Genomic DNA, 19,291 nt, shown 5'->3' with positions numbered 1-19,291 from the left:
TCATGAAATCTGAGATGTTTGTTTTTCAAATTCAGTAAGTTCTGAAGTAACTGTAACACAACAAGAGGTAGTAGTGTTGTGTTGTTTTCTGCAACGTTACAGGAGTGCATATGCATGCACATGTGCATACTGGATCACAATATAAAAAATTTACTTCTTGGCCAGGCACAGCAGCCCATGCCTGTAATCCTAGCACTTGGGGAGACCAAGGCAGTAGGATTGTTTGAGTCACGGAATTCAAGACCAGCCTGGACAACACAGCAAGATCCTATCTCCAGGAGGATAGAGATAGGCTCTCTAAAATAAACAGATAAATACAACTGAAAATAAAACGTATAGCTTATTTTCACAGTGTATCACACTAAAGCAAACATAAGCATTGTTGAGAACTGTGAAGGAACTAGGGTTTTATTTAACCCTACTTACAGGTTAATACATTTGGCCTATGACCATTTCATGCATACTGACAGAACACATGAGTCTCCTGGGTCAAACACAAAGAACTTTATTACACACAGCACAGCAAGCATGAGCATGTTTGCACTGTCTCCCTGTTACCCCCAAGTTCCATAAGGTGACATGGAGCAGCTCAGATGGATGCTACATATGCAGCGGGTTTGCACCACAGCTAAGGAACATTGGGCTTAGGGAATCCACTGGTTTTTTTTTTGTTTTGTTTTGTTTTGTTTTTGGGGGTTTTCTTTGAGACGGAGTCTCGCTCTGTTGCCCAGGCTGGAGTGCAGTGGCGCAGTCTCGGCTCACTGCAAGCTCTGCCTCCGGGTTCCTGCCATTGTCCTGCCTCAGACTCCCAAGTAGCTGGGACTACAGGCTCCCGACACCTCGCCCAGCTAATTTTTTTGAATTTTTTAGTAGAGACGGGGTTTCACCGTGTGAGTCAGGATGGTCTTGAACCCTTGACCTCGTGACCCACCCGCCTCGGCTTCCCAAAATGCTGGGATTACAGGCATGAGCCACCGTGTCCGGCCAGAATCCACCACTTTTACAGTAAGTAATAAGTAGGCCTGCTCTTTGTCCCAATGAAAGACATTACTTCCTCCCGCAAAGTGGCCCGCTGCAAACACAGTCCTGAAAAATGGCCTGGGTTAGGAACAGTCGAGGCCCTGCTTGCAGTCCTAGCATACTCAGCAGGGTGTATATGAAATAAGAGTCTTGGCTGGGTGCGGTGGCCCATGCCTGTAATCCTAGCAGTCTGGGAGGCTGAGGCAGGCGGGTCACTTGAGACCAGGAGTTTGAGACCAGCCTGGCCAACATGGTGAAACCCCGTCTATACTAAAAATACAAAAATTAGCCAGGCATGGTGGCACACACCTGTAATCCCAGCTACTCGGGAGGCTGAGGCAGGACAATCGCTTGAACCCGGGAGGTGGAGGGTGCAGTGAGCCCAGACTGCACCACTGCACTCCTGCCTGAGCGAAAGAGCGGGACTCCATCTCAAAAAACAGAAATAGGAAGCTCATGGGAGATTCATTCTCCTGATAATTATTTGTGGTACTTTTAAAGTACGTCCATAAATTATTTAATGCTCCTCCTTTTAAGAGGGAGAGTAAATTTCCTCTCCTTGAGTGTAGACTGAACTTAGTGACTTGCTTCCAATGATGTACTTTCATGACTAACTCTTCTAAGACACTGGAGCTTGTGTCTTGGTCACTCTCTCAAATCACCCTCTCTCAAGAATCCAGCTGCCATGTCATGAGGACACTCAAACTTCAAACTACCCTGTGAAGAGAGTCACATATTCAGGAACTGAGGCTTCCTGCCAACAGCCATGTGAGATAGCTTCAAAGATCCTCCAATCTCAGTCAAGAACTGCAATGAGTGTAAACTCAGCAGTCAACATCTTGACTGCAACCTCACTAGAGACTCTGAGTGAGAATCACCCAGTACACACTCTTCATAACATCTGAGATGTTTGTTTCTTTTTGTTTTGTTGAGAAGGAGTCTCACTCTGTTGCCCAAGCTGGAGTGCAGTAGCACAATCTCGGCTCACTGCAACCTCCATCTCCCAGGTTCAAGCGATTCTCCTGCCTCAGCCTCCCAAGAAGCTGGGATTACAGGAATGTGCCGCCAGGCCCTGCTAATTTCTGTATTTTTAGTAGAGATGGAGTTTCGCCGTATTGGCCAGGCTGGTCTCAAACTCCTGGTATCAGGTGATCCACCTGCCTTGGTCTCTCAAAGTGCTGGGGTTACAAGCATGAGCCACTGTGCCCAGTCAGATGTTTGTTCTTTAAGTCCAGTAAGTTTTGAAGTAACTTGTAATGCAGCAAGAGATAATATAGTCTTGTTTTCTGCAATGTTTAAGGTGTGCATATTGAATCACAATATAAAATGTCCTTCTTGGCCAGACACAGTGGCCCATGCCTATAATCCTAACACTTTGGGAGACTAAGGCAGGAGAATTGCTTGAGTCTAGGAGTTCAAGACCAGACTGGACAACACAGCAAGATCCTATCTCTGCAAAAAAATTAAAAAAAAAAAAAATAGCCCAGCATAGTGGCTCATGCCTGTAGTCCCAGCTACTTAGGAAGCTGAGGCAGGACGATTCCTTGAAACCAAGAGTTCACGGCTATAGTGAGTCATGATAGTGCCACTGCACTATGCCGTGGATGACATGGCAAGACCTTGTCTCAAAAAAGCAAAAATAACTGCAGCTAATTAAGCCGACTGAGTTCCTTTCCTCATGGGGGCCCAGTGTGCAATGGCTGCAAACAGCAGCTTCCCTGGTAGTGATGCAGCCTGTTTGTTGTATGGGTTGCTCTAAGGGACCTTGGAGACAGTCCTTTCAGATGGATGTTCATGTTTCTGACCTTGCACTACCCCAGTGTAGGCTCCAAACAGGCATGCGAGGTGCCATTGGAAAGCCCCAGGGCACTGTGGCCAGGATTCACATTGGCCAAGTTATGTCCATCCGCACCAAGCTGCAGAACAAGGAGCATGTGATTGAGGCCCTGTGCAGGGCCAAGTTCAAGCTCCCCAGCCGCCAGAAGATCCACATCTCAAAGAAGTGGGGCTTCACCAAGTTCAATGCCAATGAATTTGAAGACATGGTGGCTGAGAAGCGGCTCATCCCAGATGGGTCAAGTACGTTCCCAACCGTGGCGCTCTGGACAAGTGGCAGGCCCTGCACTCATGAGGGCTTCCACTGTGCTGACCCATATTAATACTCACCAATAAATTCTACTTCCTGTCCACCTAAAAAAAAAAATGCCTTCACTTCAATTACCCCTTTCTTACGTACTTTGTCTGTTATTTTACTTTTATCCTGATTCCCTCAATAAACATTATTAGTATATTTAAAAAAAAAAAAAAAGCAAAAATAAATGTGATTCTTTTTATAAGTTCTAAACAATTCTCAACACCAGTGCCACAACGACCTTCTAATATGATGATTCTCCAAATGGGTAAGGGATTCCAGGGGTGCTCAAGACCCTTGCAGGAGGTCCATGAGGGCAAAGCTATTTTCGTAACAGGATGACGTTATTGGCCTTTTTCACTGTGATTCTCTCACGAGTGCATAAGTGTTTTCCAGAGCTACATAACGTGTGATAGGATCCCACTGACAGCTAATGGAATGTGTGCTTGTGTATTCCCACATTTTAAAAATGTCTTGGCTGGGCACAGTGGCTCATACCTATAACCCCAGCACTTTGGGAACCTGAGGCAGGAGGATCACTTGAGCTCAGGAGTTCAAGACTGGCCTGGGCAACATGGTGAAATCCCGTTTCTACTAAAAATACAAAAAATGAGCCAGGCCAGGTGGCATACACCTGTAATCCCAACTACTTGGGAGGCTGAGGTGGGAGGATAACTTCAGCCCAAGAGGCGGAGGTTGCAGTGAGCAGAGATCACGTCCACTGCACTCCAGCCTGGGAGACAGAGCCAGACCTTGTCTCAAAAAATATTTTTTTTTTAATCTGAATTCCTTGGTAGTACATATGAGATTTTTTATCACTTGACCCTGCCTATCTCTCTGAAGCTACTCCTTATCCACTCTCCTTCTCCATGTGACAACCACAATCAGGTCTATGCAATTCCCTGAAATACCAAGCTGTCTCTGGTTTCCATGACCTTCTTTTGCCCCATTAACTGGCTAACTACTGATCATTTTTCCAGACTAAGTTCAACAGTCACAATCCTACACAAACCTTCATGACCCTCAGTCTAATTTAGGTGCTCCTCTGAGGTAACCAGGGGCTTTTAAAATAATGTAATTATTATTTTAATTACTTCCTTAAAAGTAATGTCTTACTCCATCTCCAAAACCTAGCACAGTGTCTAATACAAATCAAGCAGGCAATAAGTGTTTGCCAATGCCACAATTAATCTAAATCCACGTAAAAATCATTAGATAGTTCATATACATTTAAAAAGTAGTAATAATCTTGAATGTAGTTTATGGAACCTGCAACTAAATGTAATCTAAAATAAATATAATGAAAGCATTTTTTAACATTTTCCTCAAGTTAAGAAAATTTTCTCTATCTTTAAACAGTATCCCAATTTCATGAATTAGGCCAGGTGTGGTAGCTCACGCCTGTAACCCCAGCACTTTGGGAGGCCGAGGCGGGCAGATCACTTGAGGTCAGGAGTTCGAGATCAGCCTGGCTAAAATGGTGAAACCCCGTTTCTACCAAAAATACAAAAACTAGCTGGGTGTGGTGGCGCCACCTGTACTCCCAGCAACTCCACAGGCTGAGGGAAGAGAATCACTTGGAGAATCGCTTGAACCCGGGAGGTGGAAGCTGCCATGAGCTGAGGCCACGCCACTGCGCTCCAGCCTGGGCAACAGAGAACCCGGGAGGTGGAAGCTGCCGTGAGCTGAGACCACGCCACTGCGCTCCAGTCTGGGCAACACAATGAGACTCTGAATACAAACAAATAAATAAATAAAACTAATTCCATGAACCGACAACCTCCTTCTGTATATGTCTTGCTATTTATTTTTGTCATCTATCCCCTGAAAATAATAAACTAACTAAATGGGCAAGATTTCAATTTTTTAAAAAACTGTTCTTCCTGCATTAGTAAAAATACAAACTTCTGTAATGAAATCTTAACTCCAAGAAGATAGCATAAGCTCAGACTAATGCCTCTCCTCTAAGACAGAAATTAAAAATGAACACACACACAGAGCAATCACGTGTAGAAAATATCATGTCTGTGGGGACAAATGGGTTCTCAATACTAAAAAACTCTATTAAACTCTATGTCAGAGACCTACCAAGCTAAAGATGTACCAATCACTTAAGATGAATTTTGTACCCTATATTTCGAGTTTTTAAAAAATACCATATGGCTGGGTGTGGTGGCTCACGCCTGTAATCCTAGCACTTTGGGAGGCTGAGGCGGGCAGATCACCTGAGACCAGGAGTTCGAGGCTGGCCTGGCCAATATGGCAAAACTCCATCTCTATAAAAAATACAAAAATTAGCAGGGCATGGTAGCGCGCGCCTCTAGTCCCAGCTACTTTGGAGGCTGAGGCATGAGAATCATTTGAACCTGGGAGGCGGAGGTTGCACTGAGCCAATATTGTGCCACTGCACTCCAGCCTGGGTGACAGAACAAGACACCATCTCAAAAAAAAAAAAAAAAAAAAATACCAGAACAGCATTTAAATCTCTGCAAGCTTTCCAGGATTTACATTTAGAGAAATTTCCTAAAATATAATTCTGAGAAGAATATTACCAGAAATCTGCCTTATCTTAAATTATGAGTTTATTAACAATACAGTTTCACTATCAATTCATTACTATTCACATCACAAAGCCTGTCAGAAAAAAAACACAAAGAATATTCAGGACAGGCACAGTGGCTCACGCCTATAATCCCAGCACTTTGGGAGGCCAAGGCGGGTGGATCACCTGAGGTCAGGAGTTCGAGATCAGCAGGCCAACATGGTGAAACTCCATCTCTACTAAAAATACAAAAATTAGCTGGGCGTGGTGGCACATACCTGTAACCCAAGCTACTCAGGAGGCTGAGGCAGGAGAATCACTTGAACCCAGGATGTGGAGGTTGCAGTGAGCCGAGATCGCGCCACTGCACTCCAGCCTGAGTGACAGAGTGAAACTGTGTACTAAAAAAAAAAAAAAAAAAAAAAAAGCACTGATCCCAATGGTTATACACACACTGTGAGAGAAAAACAGTCCCAGTCTCACCTCACCCCACAGAAATCCATTATACTCAGAGGTCTAAAAATAAAAATACTTCTACCCACAATGATTGTATGTTAGCCTTTAATTCTCACTCTTCCCCCAAATAGCTACAAGCATAACATGCAACTGCAGACGGCAATCTCTCTCTCCTCCTAGACTAGAACAATCATAATAGCTCTTTACGAACTGAGTCTCCAAAGGAACACCAAATATTCTTAAGACAAATGAAAGCAAAAACAAATTTTTTTTTTTGAGACGGAGTCTCGCTCTGTCGCCCAGGCTGGAGTGCAGTGGCACGATCTAGGCTCACTGCAAGCTCCACCTCCCAGTTTCACGCCATTCTCCTGCCTCAGCCTCCCAAGTAGCTGGGACTACAGGTGCCCGCCACCACGCCCGGCTAATTTTTTGTATTTTTTTTTTTTAATAGAGACGGGGTTTCACCATGTTTGCCAGGATGGTCTGAATCTCCTGACCTCGTGATCCACCTGCCTCAGCCTCCCAAAAGTGCTGGGATTACAGGTGTGAGCCACGGCGCCCGGTGGATAAAAGCAAAAAATTCTTTAATAGCAACATAGTAGCTTACTTCAAATCAACTACGGTTGACTAGGCTGACACAGATGTGCTATGATATTTATAAGTTGAACCAGAAAATTTAATATACCACCTATTAGCTGTTTAAATAATTATATGTGAAATTCTGACATAAATCTCAAAATTACTAGTCCAACCTGATGTAATGGGGTTATGCTCATCAACGAGTCAAATATTTTTAATACTGTACTTCAACACTTCTAAAGATCCTGTTCATTTTCTTAAGGGGTTATTTATAAATACTACTAGGGACAAGAAATATGCTGCTCTCCCAGGTTCCCTGTGAAAACATGAACAATAAACCAAAATTTTAAAATCCCACTGAAGTACAATTTGGCATAATCTATCAAAATTTAAAATGTGCACGCTGTTGAACTAGAAGTTTCACTTTAAAAAGTATTCTCCATAAAATATATTTTCACAGGTTCACGGACATAATGTGCAATGATATTCCATTATTGCATTCTGTACCAGCAAGGAGACAGCTTAAATTTCCAACAAGAGATTAGCTGAATAAATTTATGTATCTCTCAACTATAATAAGACAATGCTGCTGTTTAAAAAAAATTTATTTTAATCCTAATTTAAAAAAAAAAAAAGAAAAACAATGGCCAGGCATGGTGGCTCATACTTGTAATCCCAGCACTTTAAAAAGCTGAGGCAGGCAGATCACTTGAGGTCAGGAGCTCAAGACCAGTCTGGCCAACCTGGTGAATTCCTGTCTCTAACAAAAAATACAAAATTTACCTGGGCAAAACATACAAAATTTACATATTACAGGGTGTGTGCCTGTAGTACCAGTTACTCAGATGGGAGGACTGCTTGAACTCCAGAGGTAGAGGTTGCAGTGAGCCAAGATCATGCCACTGCATTCCAGCCTGGGCAACACAGCAAGACTCTCTCAAAAAAAAAAAAAAAGAAAAGAAAAAGAGGCTGGGCACAGTAGCTCATGCCTGTGATCCCAACACTTTGGGAGGCCAAGGCAGGCAGATCACTTGAGGTCAGGAGTTCGGGACCAGCCTAGCCAACATGGTGAAACTCCATCTCTACTAAAAATACAAAAATTAGCCAGGCATGGTGGTGTGCACCTGTGATCCCAGCTACTTGGGAGGCTGAGGCAGGAGAATCGCTTGAACCTGGGAAACAGAGGTTGCAGTGAGCCGAGATTGCACCACTGCACTCCAGCCTGGGTGGAAAGAGAGAGATTTCGTTTCAAAAAAAGGTAAAAGAAACCAAAATAAACAAAATATTTAAGTAAATATCTATATCTGACATGCAAAAACATACTGCGAAGTGGAAAAAAAGCAAGTTATAGAAGAATGCTTACAAGACAATCTCATTTGAGTACAAAGGATATATATACATATATTTGTATATACACATACATATATATATATTTGTATGAATTGTATGGTAACAGCCTATTTCTGAAAGCCCGGATGGAATCACCTTTTTCCTCACTTACATACTTTTCTTTTTTTTTTTTTTTTTTTTGGCGTGGTGCGGTGGCTCAGGCCTGTAATCCCAACAGCTTGGGAGGCCAAGATGGGTGGATCTCCTGAGCTCAGGAGTTCGAGACCAGCCTGGGCAACATGGTGAAACCCTGTCTCTACCAAAAATATCAAAATTAGCCAGGCATGATGGCACACGCCTATGATCTCAGCTACTCAGGAGGCTGAGTCATAAAAATTGCTTGAACTCCAGAGACAGAGGCTACGGTGAGCCAAGAACACACCACTGCATCCCAGCATGGACAACAGAGTGAAACCCTATCTCAAAAAAAAAAAAAAAACTTGTATTTTTTTTAAGTCTCATTATAAACTACAGGTTTAAATAAAGACCTCCACAACCCTTCAGCACTAATTTACACAGTAATTAATGGGCTAGGCACGAACACTGATTGCTAATATCTCTGTAATAGCAGGAGACTTGAGAAAAAAAAAAAAAATCGCCAGGCACATGGCTTATGCCTATAATCCCAACAGTTTGGGAAGCCAAGGCGAAAGGATCACTTCAGACCAGCCTGGGCAACACGGCAAGACCTTGTCTCTACAAAAAAATTTTTTTAATTAGCCAGGTGTGGTGGCGTACATCTTTAGCCCTAGTTACTTGGGAGGCTGTAGCAGCAAGACAACTTGAGCCCAGGAGTTCAAGGCTGCAGCAACCTATGATCACATCACTATACTCCAGCCTGGGTGACAAACAAGGACCAACAGGAAAGACAGAAAGGAAGGAAAGGGAAGAAAAAGGAAAAGAAAAAGAAAAAGAAAAGAGAGGAAGAGAGGGAAGGAGGGAGGGAGACAGGGAGGGAAGAAGGAAAGGAAAGGAAAGAAGAGGAGAGGGGGAAGGAGAGGGGGAAGGAGAGGGGGAAGGAGAGGGGGAAGGAGAGGGGGAAGGAGAGGGGGAAGGGAAGGGAAAAAATATCTACAAGTCAATGAAGGCACAGATTTCTCTGCTTCTACACTCAACATGTAACTCAAATGTATTAAGTTTGCTAACACTATGCATCTAGTTGTGTAACCTTAATCTGATTCTCCAATACTGACTAGAGACTAAAACTATACAACAGTGTGGCTAAAGCAGCACTGTTTTAGGGCAAACCTATCTGAAAGGCCACCTCTGCTTGGAGCAGTAATTTGTAAAGAAGCAATCTTAACACCTGTCAGATACTATTCATCTTTTTTTAATGCAAGGGTAACTCAGTTTACAATCAAGTTAACTGCAGTTTTTAATATTTCTTATCAGTTAATCAAGTTAATTATAAGTTCTCTCAAAGTTCTCATCATGACAAATATTTTGTCAAGCTAGATACTTAGAAATAAACACAAGGTTGTTGGGCCGGGCGCAGAGGCTCATGCCTGTAATTTCAGCACTTTGGGAGGCCGAGGCAGGCAGATTACGAGGTCAGGAGATCAAGACCATCCCAGCGAACACAGTGAAACCCCATCTCTACTAAAAATACAAAAAATTAGCCAGGCACGGTGGCAGGCACCTGTAGTCCCAGCTATTCAGGAGGCTGAGGCAGGAGAATGGCGTTAACCCGGGAGGCGGAGCTTGCGGTGAGCCGAGATCACGCCACTGCACTCCAGCCTGGGGGAGAGTGAGACTCCGTCTCAAAAAAAAAACAAAAAAAAGAAAGAAACACAAGGTTGTTAACCATAGTGGTTCTCTAGTTATAACAGCAATCCGCGCCACTTAGTTGAAACAAGTCAAGTTCTAGTCCCCCAACGACTGCAGTGCTCACTGATAACCTGATTTCATAAAATCCTAAAATATTAAATTGTTTGGACATAAAATTATGTTATCTTGCATTTTATACAACTCATACTACATCGTGATCAGCTCAACAAAAAGTTCAACAAATTCTACCAGAGTGATTAAGATGAACAAAGTAAAACAGATGTACCTGTTCACAAACCTTTATTCACAAGTCTGAATAACAAAAATGTCTAAAAATCCAAAAATTTGTAACTAATATGGTAATAAAACCAGACCTGGACTGCGTCAGTAATCCCAAAGTGTTTGATGAAGAAATTAGGGACCATTCCCAAAACATGCTTGAAAAGTTAGGTTATACATAGTATATGCATATCACTTATCTGAAATTCTGAAAAAAATTCTGAATTCTGGTCCAAAGGATCTTGGATGCAGACCTGAATTAATGGTTAAGATTAAATATCAGCTGGGAGCAATGGCTCACACCTGTAATCCCAGTAGTTTGGGAGGCCAAGGCAGGCAGATCACGAGGTCAAGAGATCGAGACCATCCTGGTTAACATGGTGAAACCCCGTCTCTACTAAAAATACAATTAGCTGGGCATGGTGGCATGTGCCTATAATCCCAGCTACTCGGGAGGCTGAGGCAGGAGAATCACTTGAACCCAAGAGGCGGAGGTTGCAGTGAGCCATGATCACGCCACTGCACTCCAGCCTGGCAACAGAGCAAGACTCTGTCTCAAAAAAAAAAAAAGATTAAATATCCACATCACTGTTGATAAATACAGACATTCATAATCAGGAAGAGCTGCACAGGAATTTTAACTCTGTAACTGTTTATTTCTTAAGCTAGGTGATAGGTACACAGCTGTTAATTACATAATTCTCTATATCTTTCTGCATGTCTGAAACATAAATTTAAAAGGGTTTAAGTGAAAAATTATAGGTACCCAGGAAGTATTTGTTTCTTCCCAAAAACAATAAAAGCATCTGAGAAGCAGCAAGTTTGAAAATGGTTCTGGTAAGGGTCTTAAAAACATATCTTGGGCCAGGTGCGGTGGCTCACGCCTGTAATCCCAGCACTTTGGGAGGCTGAGGCAGGCGGATCACGAGGTCAGGAGATTGAGACCATCCTGGCTAACACGGTGAAACCCTGTCTCTACTAAAAAATACAAAAAACTAGCCAGCAAGGTGGCGGGGGCCTGTAGTCCCAGCTACCCGGGAGGCTGAGGCAGGAGAATGGCGTGAACCCGGAAGGCGGAGCTTGCAGTGAGCTGAGATCGCGCCACTGCACTCCAGCCTGGGCGACAGAGCGAGACTGCGTCTCAAAAAAAAAAAAACGTATCTTTTGATCCAGTAATTCTATGAACAGGAAAATCCAATCTACTCAAATGATCCAAAATGTAGAGAAAAGTTTATAAAGATACACCAGCTTTATTAGTACTCATTTCATTGAGGAATGTTTAAGTGAAGTATTTATGACTTAACATGAAGCCTACAAAAACCATTTACAAACCAATGTCTGCCATTTAAAAAATGTTTATAATACAATAATGAAAAAGGATATTTTTTTTTCAGAGTCTCACTCTGTCGCCCACACTGGAGTGCAGTGGCGTCATCTCCACTCATTGCAACCTCTACCTACTGAGTTCAAACAATTCTCGTGCCTCAGCCTCCCAAGTAGCTGGGATTACAGGCATTCTCAACCATACCCAGTTAATTTTTGCATTTTTAGGAAAGAAAGGTTTCACCATGTTAGCCAAGCTAACCAGACAGGCTGGTCTCGAACTACTGACCTCAGGTGATCCACCCAACTTGGCTTCCCAAAGTGCTAGGATTACAGGCATGAGTCACTGTGCCTGGCCTTCAAGAATATATTTTAATGTGCAGTATACTCTCAATTTTGCAAATATAAGCAGAGCCAAAAGACGAGACGAAACCTAGTTTTTTCCTAACAGTTATCAAAATTTTCCAAACAGGTAAACACTACTTATTTAAAAAGGAAAATGTTGGCCAAATAAGATGGCTCACACCTGTAATCCTAGAACTTTGGGAGGCCACGGTAGACAGATCGCTTGAGCCTAGGAGTTGGAGACCAATCGGGGCAATATGGAGAGACCCTGTCTCTACAAAAAAATTGTTTTAATTAGCCAGGCGTGGTGGTGCATGCCTGTAGTCCCAACCACTTGGGAGCTGAGGTAGGAGGACAGCTTGGGACCAAAAGGTCAAGGCTGCTGTGAACATGAGAGGTGATGGCACCACTGCACTCCAGCCTGGGTGATGGAGTGAGATCCTGTCTCAAAAAACAAAAGAAAGGAAAAATGTTAAGAAGACTTAAACAGAAACAAAAGGAAAGTCACTGTAATTCCAAGGTGAACATTTCGTCCTTTTGTACCTAGTCTCAAAGTCATTTTCAACACAGCACTTGCAGTTGCTACCACCAAATGTACTTGGCACATATAAGATTTTTCATTATTTCCAATAATACAGATGTAAAATGTCTAATATTATTTCAGACCTGAGTGGGTATGCTGACACTACCACAAAAAAAGGCAGTAAGATTTCCTAGTACACCCTGTGTATATGATGCATGGGTAAGCATTATAAACACGTTTCTTGTCTTCTCGAAGAAACTGGTGGAATGGCACACTGCCAGAAGATGAGACTTAAGAAAAAGACCACAGAAAAGAATTTGCGGCCTGGCGCGGAGGCTCACGCCTGTAATCCCAGCACTTTGGGAGGCTGAAGCGGGCGGATCACGAGGTCAGGAGATCGAGACCATCCTGACTAACAGGTGAAACCCCGTCTCTACTAAAAATACAAAAATTAACCGGGTATGGTGGCGGGCGCCTGTAGTCCCAGCTACTCAGGAGGCTGAGGCAGGAGAATGGCGTGAACCCGGGAGGCGGAGCTTGCAGTGAGCTGAGATCACGCCACTGCACTTCAGCCTGGGCGAGAGAGTGAGACTCTGTCTCCAAAAAAAGAAAAGAATGTGCAAAGCATTAAAATTCATATAGCCGCCGGGCGCGGTGGCTCAAGCCTGTAATCCCAGCACTTTGGGAGGCCGAGACGGGTGGATCACGAGGTCAGGAGATCGAGACCATCCTGGCTAACACGGTGAAACCTCGTCTCTACTAAAAATACAAAAAAACTAGCCGGGCGAGGTGTCGGGCGCCTGTAGTCCCAACTACTCGGGAGGCTGAGGCAGGAGAATGGCGTAAATCCGGGAGGCGGAGCTTGCAGTGAGCTGAGATCCGGCCACTGTACTCCAGCCCAGGCGACGAGACTCCGCCTCAAAAAAAAAAAAAAAAAAAAAAATTCATATAGCCAGCCAGGCTCGGTGACTCACGTCTGGAATCCCAGCACTTTGGGAGGCCAAGGCGGGTGGATCACCTGAGGTCAGGAGTTCAAGACTAGCCTGGCCAACATGGTGAAAACCTGTCTCTACTAATAATAAAAAAAAAAAATTAGCCAAGTGTGCTAGTGCACACCTGTAATCCTGGCTACTCAGAATCACTTGAACCCGGGAGGTGGAGGTTGCAGTGAGACAAGATGGTGCCATTGCACTGCAGCCTGGGCGACAAGAATGAAACTCTGTCTCAAAAAAAAAAAAAATCATATTTCTTTTTTTTTTTTGAGACAAAGTCCTTCTCTGTCACCCAAGCTGGAATGTAGTGGCATGATCTCGGCTCACTGCAACCTCTCCTCTTGGGTTCAAGTGATTCTCCTGCCTCAGCCTCCGGAATAGCTGGGATTACAGGCACCCGCGACCACGCCCGGCTAATTTTTGTATTTTTAGTAGAGATGAGTTTTTACCATGTTGGCCAGGCCGGTCTCGAACTCCTGACCTGCAGTGATCCGCTCACCTTGGCCTCCCAAAGTGCTGAGATTACAGACATGAGCACGGCACCCAGCCAATATTTCCTGTCTCTTTGATCTGGAAAAGTCCATTCTCCTCTCCTTGGTTACCATGCCTCTCTGAATAAACTCTACCAAGGCAGTTTTTTAAATAGTAATTCTTTATATGTGTACTCACTACGGTAGAATTACAGACTCAAATTCTGCAGATTTAGCCTGGAGAAATCATAAAAGTATCCAAAGAGATTCAAGCAGAATTCAGTGGTCCCTAAAATAACTAAGAAAGGAGTTATACCATCATGCATTTTAAAGTTTCCAGAAGTATAAGAAATTTGTATTACAGAATTTACTGAAATGAAACTTTATAACAGAAATATATTACATTGCATATTTATAAAAATCAAACCTTTTACATCAGCATATAAAGCATTTAACACAGTATCTAGTTTATAATGAATACTCATCAATATTAATATTTTAAGATGAACAGTTTTTCATATTTTAAAGTTTCTGAATTGGGATACAGCTTGTAATTAACATGTATAACTAAATTATATTTCTTTTATCCTAAAAAGAATGAATTGTTAAGTTGATGGTACACCCCACCAAAAAGAAACGGCAACTTAAAAGTAAAAAAATACGATATTACATGCAGTAAACATTTGTCACAATACTTCATTTAATCCCAACAGCAAACCCCTTTCAAGGAGAAAGATTTTATTAGGCCCAGAAAGTTGCCCAAGATCACAGAGCTTTATCGAACTCTAAAGTCAAAATCTTTACCACTACAAGATAATGCATATTCATCTACTATTATACTCTCACCAAGATGCTTTTATCGATTTTAAGTGGAGCACAAAGATTAAAATTGGTTTGTTCAAAGTCACAAACGTTTTTTTTAATCCCCATGTTCCTCACAATTCTTCCCTTCTAACTTCTGTTTTGCTACCTCTTTCCTAAACTCCAGACTTGACTTTCCAACCATCCAGTGAGCAGTTATTCCAGAGCTGTGTTATCCAATACGGTAGCCACTAGCCATATGCAGATGCTGAGTGCTGAGCACTTGAAAGGTGGCTAGTGAGAGTGAGGAACTGAATTTTTAATCTTATTTCATGGAATTGAAACTTAAATTTAAAAACCGATACTTAATTACATTACTGGAAAAGTTTTAAGCATGTTTGGAATAACCTGGGCATGTAAATCTACTTTTTCAACTGTAAATTTTATGATTTACAGATATAAATAGGGATTAAATATTTCTGATAAAACTTAGCATTTGAAAATAATGAAAGAACAAAACAAAACTTAGCATTTCAATTAAGATATACTATGAAAGTATACAATTGATTTCAAAGATCTACTATTAAAAACGAATGTGGCTTACACCTGTGATCCCAGCACTTTGGGAGGCTGAAGCAAGTGGATCACTCGAGCCCAGGAGTTTGAGACCAGCCTGAGCAACACAGCAAGACCCTGTCTCAAAAAAATAAAAAAAATTTACGTAAATAGAGCAATAATTTTTAAATGTTTAAATGTGCTGTAAATCATATTTTGGACATACTGTGTTAAATAAGATAAAATCCAATTGTTTCTTTTTACTCTTTAATGTGGCTACTAAAAATTTTTAAATTACATATGTGGCTCCTATTTCTAATAAACAGTGCTTTCTAGCGGCTCCTGTTGTCCCTCACCACAACCATCAATAGCTCAATGAATGACATCACCACCTCTCTAGCTGGGTGCTGTCCAAAAGAACCTTCTCTGATTACAGAAACATCCTATTCTGATGACTGGGTGATGGTGGTTGACAGTAGTAGGATGGTATCTAGCAGAATCCCTGGCTAACAATATCCCACAACAGAATATTGTGGAACCAAAATTCTTAGGAGACTAGAGAAAACCACCTGTTATTCTGACTTTCCTTATGGGGGGAAAAGAAGAAAAACTGCAGACCACTGCTGTCCCACTGAACTTTCTGTAACAGAAATGTTCTGTATCTGCACTGTCCAACACAGAGGCCACACTGCTGTTAAACACATATAGCCAGATATTATTTTCTGCTTGAATCTCTGTGGATACTCTTGAATTTATAACTTCATAACACTCTGGACTAAATCTGTACAATTTAAGAGTCTGCCATTCTATACTTGTGTGGCTAGTGCAATTGAAGAACTGAATTTTAAATCTTATTTTACTTAAATTAGTTTAGACATACCTTAATGGCCATACGTGGCTAGTGGCTACTGTACCCCCAACAGCACTGTTCCTAGTCCAGGGGTTCCATCTGAAAGTCTGGGAATCACCTTAGTCTTCTTCCTCTCCATCAACTGTCATTTCCCCACAAAGTGTGTACACACACACACACACACACACACACAGAGAGAAAATTACCCAGTGAGAGAGAGAGAGAGAAAAAAAAGAGAGAATTACCCAGTCCTGTCAAACCTTTCAACTCTGTATGTATCTCTATCCGCACTGTCACTACTTTAGCATTTAGGCTTTAGTGGGAACAAGTCCACAGCCTCCTAATTGGCTTCCTCACTTAGCCTCCTCTTATCCATTTGTTGTAAAATACAAATATACAACTGTTATTTCCTTTACTCAAAAGTCTCCAGTCTTGCCATTGCCCCAAGGTAAAAGTTAGATTTCAACAGGGTTTACAAAGCCCTTCATGATCCAAACCCAACTTCCAGCCTCTTTCGCCACTCCCTTAAACCCCCTAGTTCTTGCACATATCATTAACACTTATCACACTCTACTGTAACTGCCCGTTTACTGTCTCCCTCCCTGGTCACCAGCATCCTGAGGGTGGAGACACGGCCTCAAACATTGTACTGCCAAGATGGAACACAATACAGAGTCATATATATATACACAAACTATACTGTTACTATATATACCCTATAATACACATATACATTTTATGTACTATATATGCATGTACATTATATATTATATATACATTATATATACTATGTGTTCACATACATATATACATTATATATACTATATACACACATATACTGTATATTAGATTTTCCATGTTTTTTGAATGAGGAACAAAAAAAGAAAAAAGGAAATATATGTGTACTTTTTGAACAACTACAAAAATGAAAAATTTATAAAGCAGGTATTTTTGCTACACTATTTAGAAGAATTGTATCCTAGGGCTTTCGGAGGCCGAGGCAGAAGATCGCCTGAGGCCAAAGAATTCAAGACCAGCCTGGACTGCAAGACCCTGTCTCTATTAAAAGAAGAAAAGGCCAGATACAGTGATACATGCCTGTAATACTAGCACTTTGGGAGGCCAAGGTGGGGGGATCATTTGAGCCCAGGGTTTTGAGACCAACTTGGGCAACATGGCAAAACCCCATCTCTTAAAAACAAAACAAAATAATTACAAAAAAGAGCTGGGCATGGTGGCACAACCCTGTAGTCCCAGCTATGCAGGAGGCGAGGTGGGTAGATCGCTTAAGAGTGGAAGGTCAAGACTACAGTGAGCTGAAATTGCGCCTAAGTGACAGAGTAACACCCTGTCTCTAAAAACAGAAAAATTGCCAGGCATGCTGGTGCTTGCCTACAGTCCCAGCTACTTGGAAGGTTGAGGTAGAAGGATTGCTTAAGACTAAGAATTCGAGGCTGCAACGAGCTCCAGCCTGAGCGAGAAAAATCTGTCTCAAAAAATAGTAATAATACTGGCCGGGCGCAGTGGCTCAAGCCTGTAATCCCAGCACTTTGGGAGGCCAAGGTGGGTGAATCACAAGGTCAGGAGTTCAAGACCGGCCTGGCCAAGACGGTGAAACCCCGTCTCTACTAAAAATACAAAAATAAGCCGGGCGTGGTGGTGGGAGCCTGTAATCCCAGCTAGTCGGAAGGCTGAGGCAGAGAACTGCTTGAACCCAGGAGGCGGAGGTTGCAGTGAGCCAAGATTGCGTCACTGCACTCCACCCTGGGCGACAGAGCAAGACTCTGTCTCCAAAAAAAAAAGTAATAAGAATTTTAATATAAATTGTTAAAGAATCTCAAAAAAGTAATAATAATAAATTATTATAATATAAACTGTTAAGAATCAAAACCTAATTCTGAACTTTGGAAGGAAATCCTGATTGGTGATTTAAAAAATATATATGTATATACTTGCTGTACAGAAATATAGTATCATTATACTTTACCTGCATTTGTCAAGTTCAAACTTAACAAATAATTTATGCCCATTTTCAATTGATTCATTTTAAAAACAACAGGAAACCCGATAAGAACCGCTGCTCTTCAAAAACTATCAGTCCCGAAGCATAAGAAAAAACGATCACGTTATTCAGAATTGGATTCAGAAACTTGGCAATGCTATAAAATTGACTACAGTAACCACCAGAAAAATCACATGAAATCGCCAATCATTATCCACCCTCGGTAACTTTTTCTGTTTAATAACTTTATATCTAAATGCAAGGGAGAATAACATCAAGCAAAGATACGGCCTAAATTTCATATAAAAGTTCAGAAAAGAGGCCAGGTATGGTGGCTCATGCCTGTAATCCCAACACTTTGGGAGGCCAAGGTGGGCAGATTACTTAAGCTCAGGAGTTTGAGACCAGCCTGGGCAACACGGCAAAACCCCATCTCTACAAAAAATACAAAAAATTAGCTGGGTGTGGTGGTGCACTCCTGTAGTCCCAGCTACTTGGGAGGCTGATGCAAGAGGATCGCTTGAGCCTGGGAGGTCGAGGCTGTAGTAAGCCATGATAGCACCGCTGCACTCCAGCGTGGGCGACAGAGTGAGACTCCAGGTGAAAATAAAGATTTCTTTAAAAATGTTTTAAGTTTAGAAAAGGGATGGAAACCAATTTTAAGTACTCAAAATGACTTGCCTTTAATGAAAGTAAAGTGAATACTACCATGAAGGTAGAAAAGTCACCTATGTGGCATCTGAAGATGTAAAACATAGCTGCTTCTTACTTCAGAAGAAATCCCTATGAGTCTCTCGGACCATTAATTACAACTTCTTAAAGATGAATCAGAAGTTAAATATGGTCTTTCTTCCTTGAAAAGTTCAGCAACCTGAATTCTATAAGAACAATGAGGAAAAAAATAAAAATTTATACACACACACACAGAAAAAGGTAGACAGCCAGAGAGAAGAAAGTCATCAACAGTAATTATTTTTCAAGTAAGTAAAATCTTTCAAAGGAAAAAAATGCTTAGAAATTTGTTAACCAGCCGAGCACAGTGGCTCACGCCTGTAATCCCAGCACTTTGGGAGGCCAAGGCAGGTGGATCACAAGGCCAGGAGTTCAAGACCAGCCTGGCCAACACAGTGAAACCCCATCTCTACTAAAAATACAAAAGTCAGCTGGGCATGGTGACGGGCACATGTAATCCCAGCTACTTGGGAGGCTGAGGCAGGAGAATCGTTTGAACCCAGAGCCAAGATCACGCCACTGCACTCTAACCTGG

At 42.1% G+C, this 19,291-nt stretch overlaps 1 protein-coding gene, 1 non-coding gene and 1 pseudogene across 2 annotated transcripts in view; 2 read left to right on the top strand and 1 right to left on the bottom strand.

Annotated features, from left to right (window-relative positions):
• ERC1 (ELKS/RAB6-interacting/CAST family member 1) overlaps positions 1 to 19,291 on the bottom strand; it is a 545,652-nt gene that overhangs the window by 510,966 nt on the left and 15,395 nt on the right. The gene's annotated exons all lie outside the window — the stretch shown is intronic.
• On the top strand, positions 2,664 to 2,797 carry LOC111520335. Its single transcript, XR_002724645.1, has one exon. It is a non-coding gene; the product is annotated as a small nucleolar RNA SNORA70 (small nucleolar RNA).
• LOC113219817 lies at positions 2,672 to 3,151 on the top strand (annotated as a pseudogene).

Source organism: Piliocolobus tephrosceles, chromosome 10 (assembly GCF_002776525.5).
Source record: "Piliocolobus tephrosceles isolate RC106 chromosome 10, ASM277652v3, whole genome shotgun sequence".
In the NCBI taxonomy this organism is placed as follows: domain Eukaryota; kingdom Metazoa; phylum Chordata; class Mammalia; order Primates; family Cercopithecidae; genus Piliocolobus; species Piliocolobus tephrosceles.
Note: the sequence above shows the minus strand (reverse complement) of the source record. Positions and strands in the feature narration are given on the sequence as shown.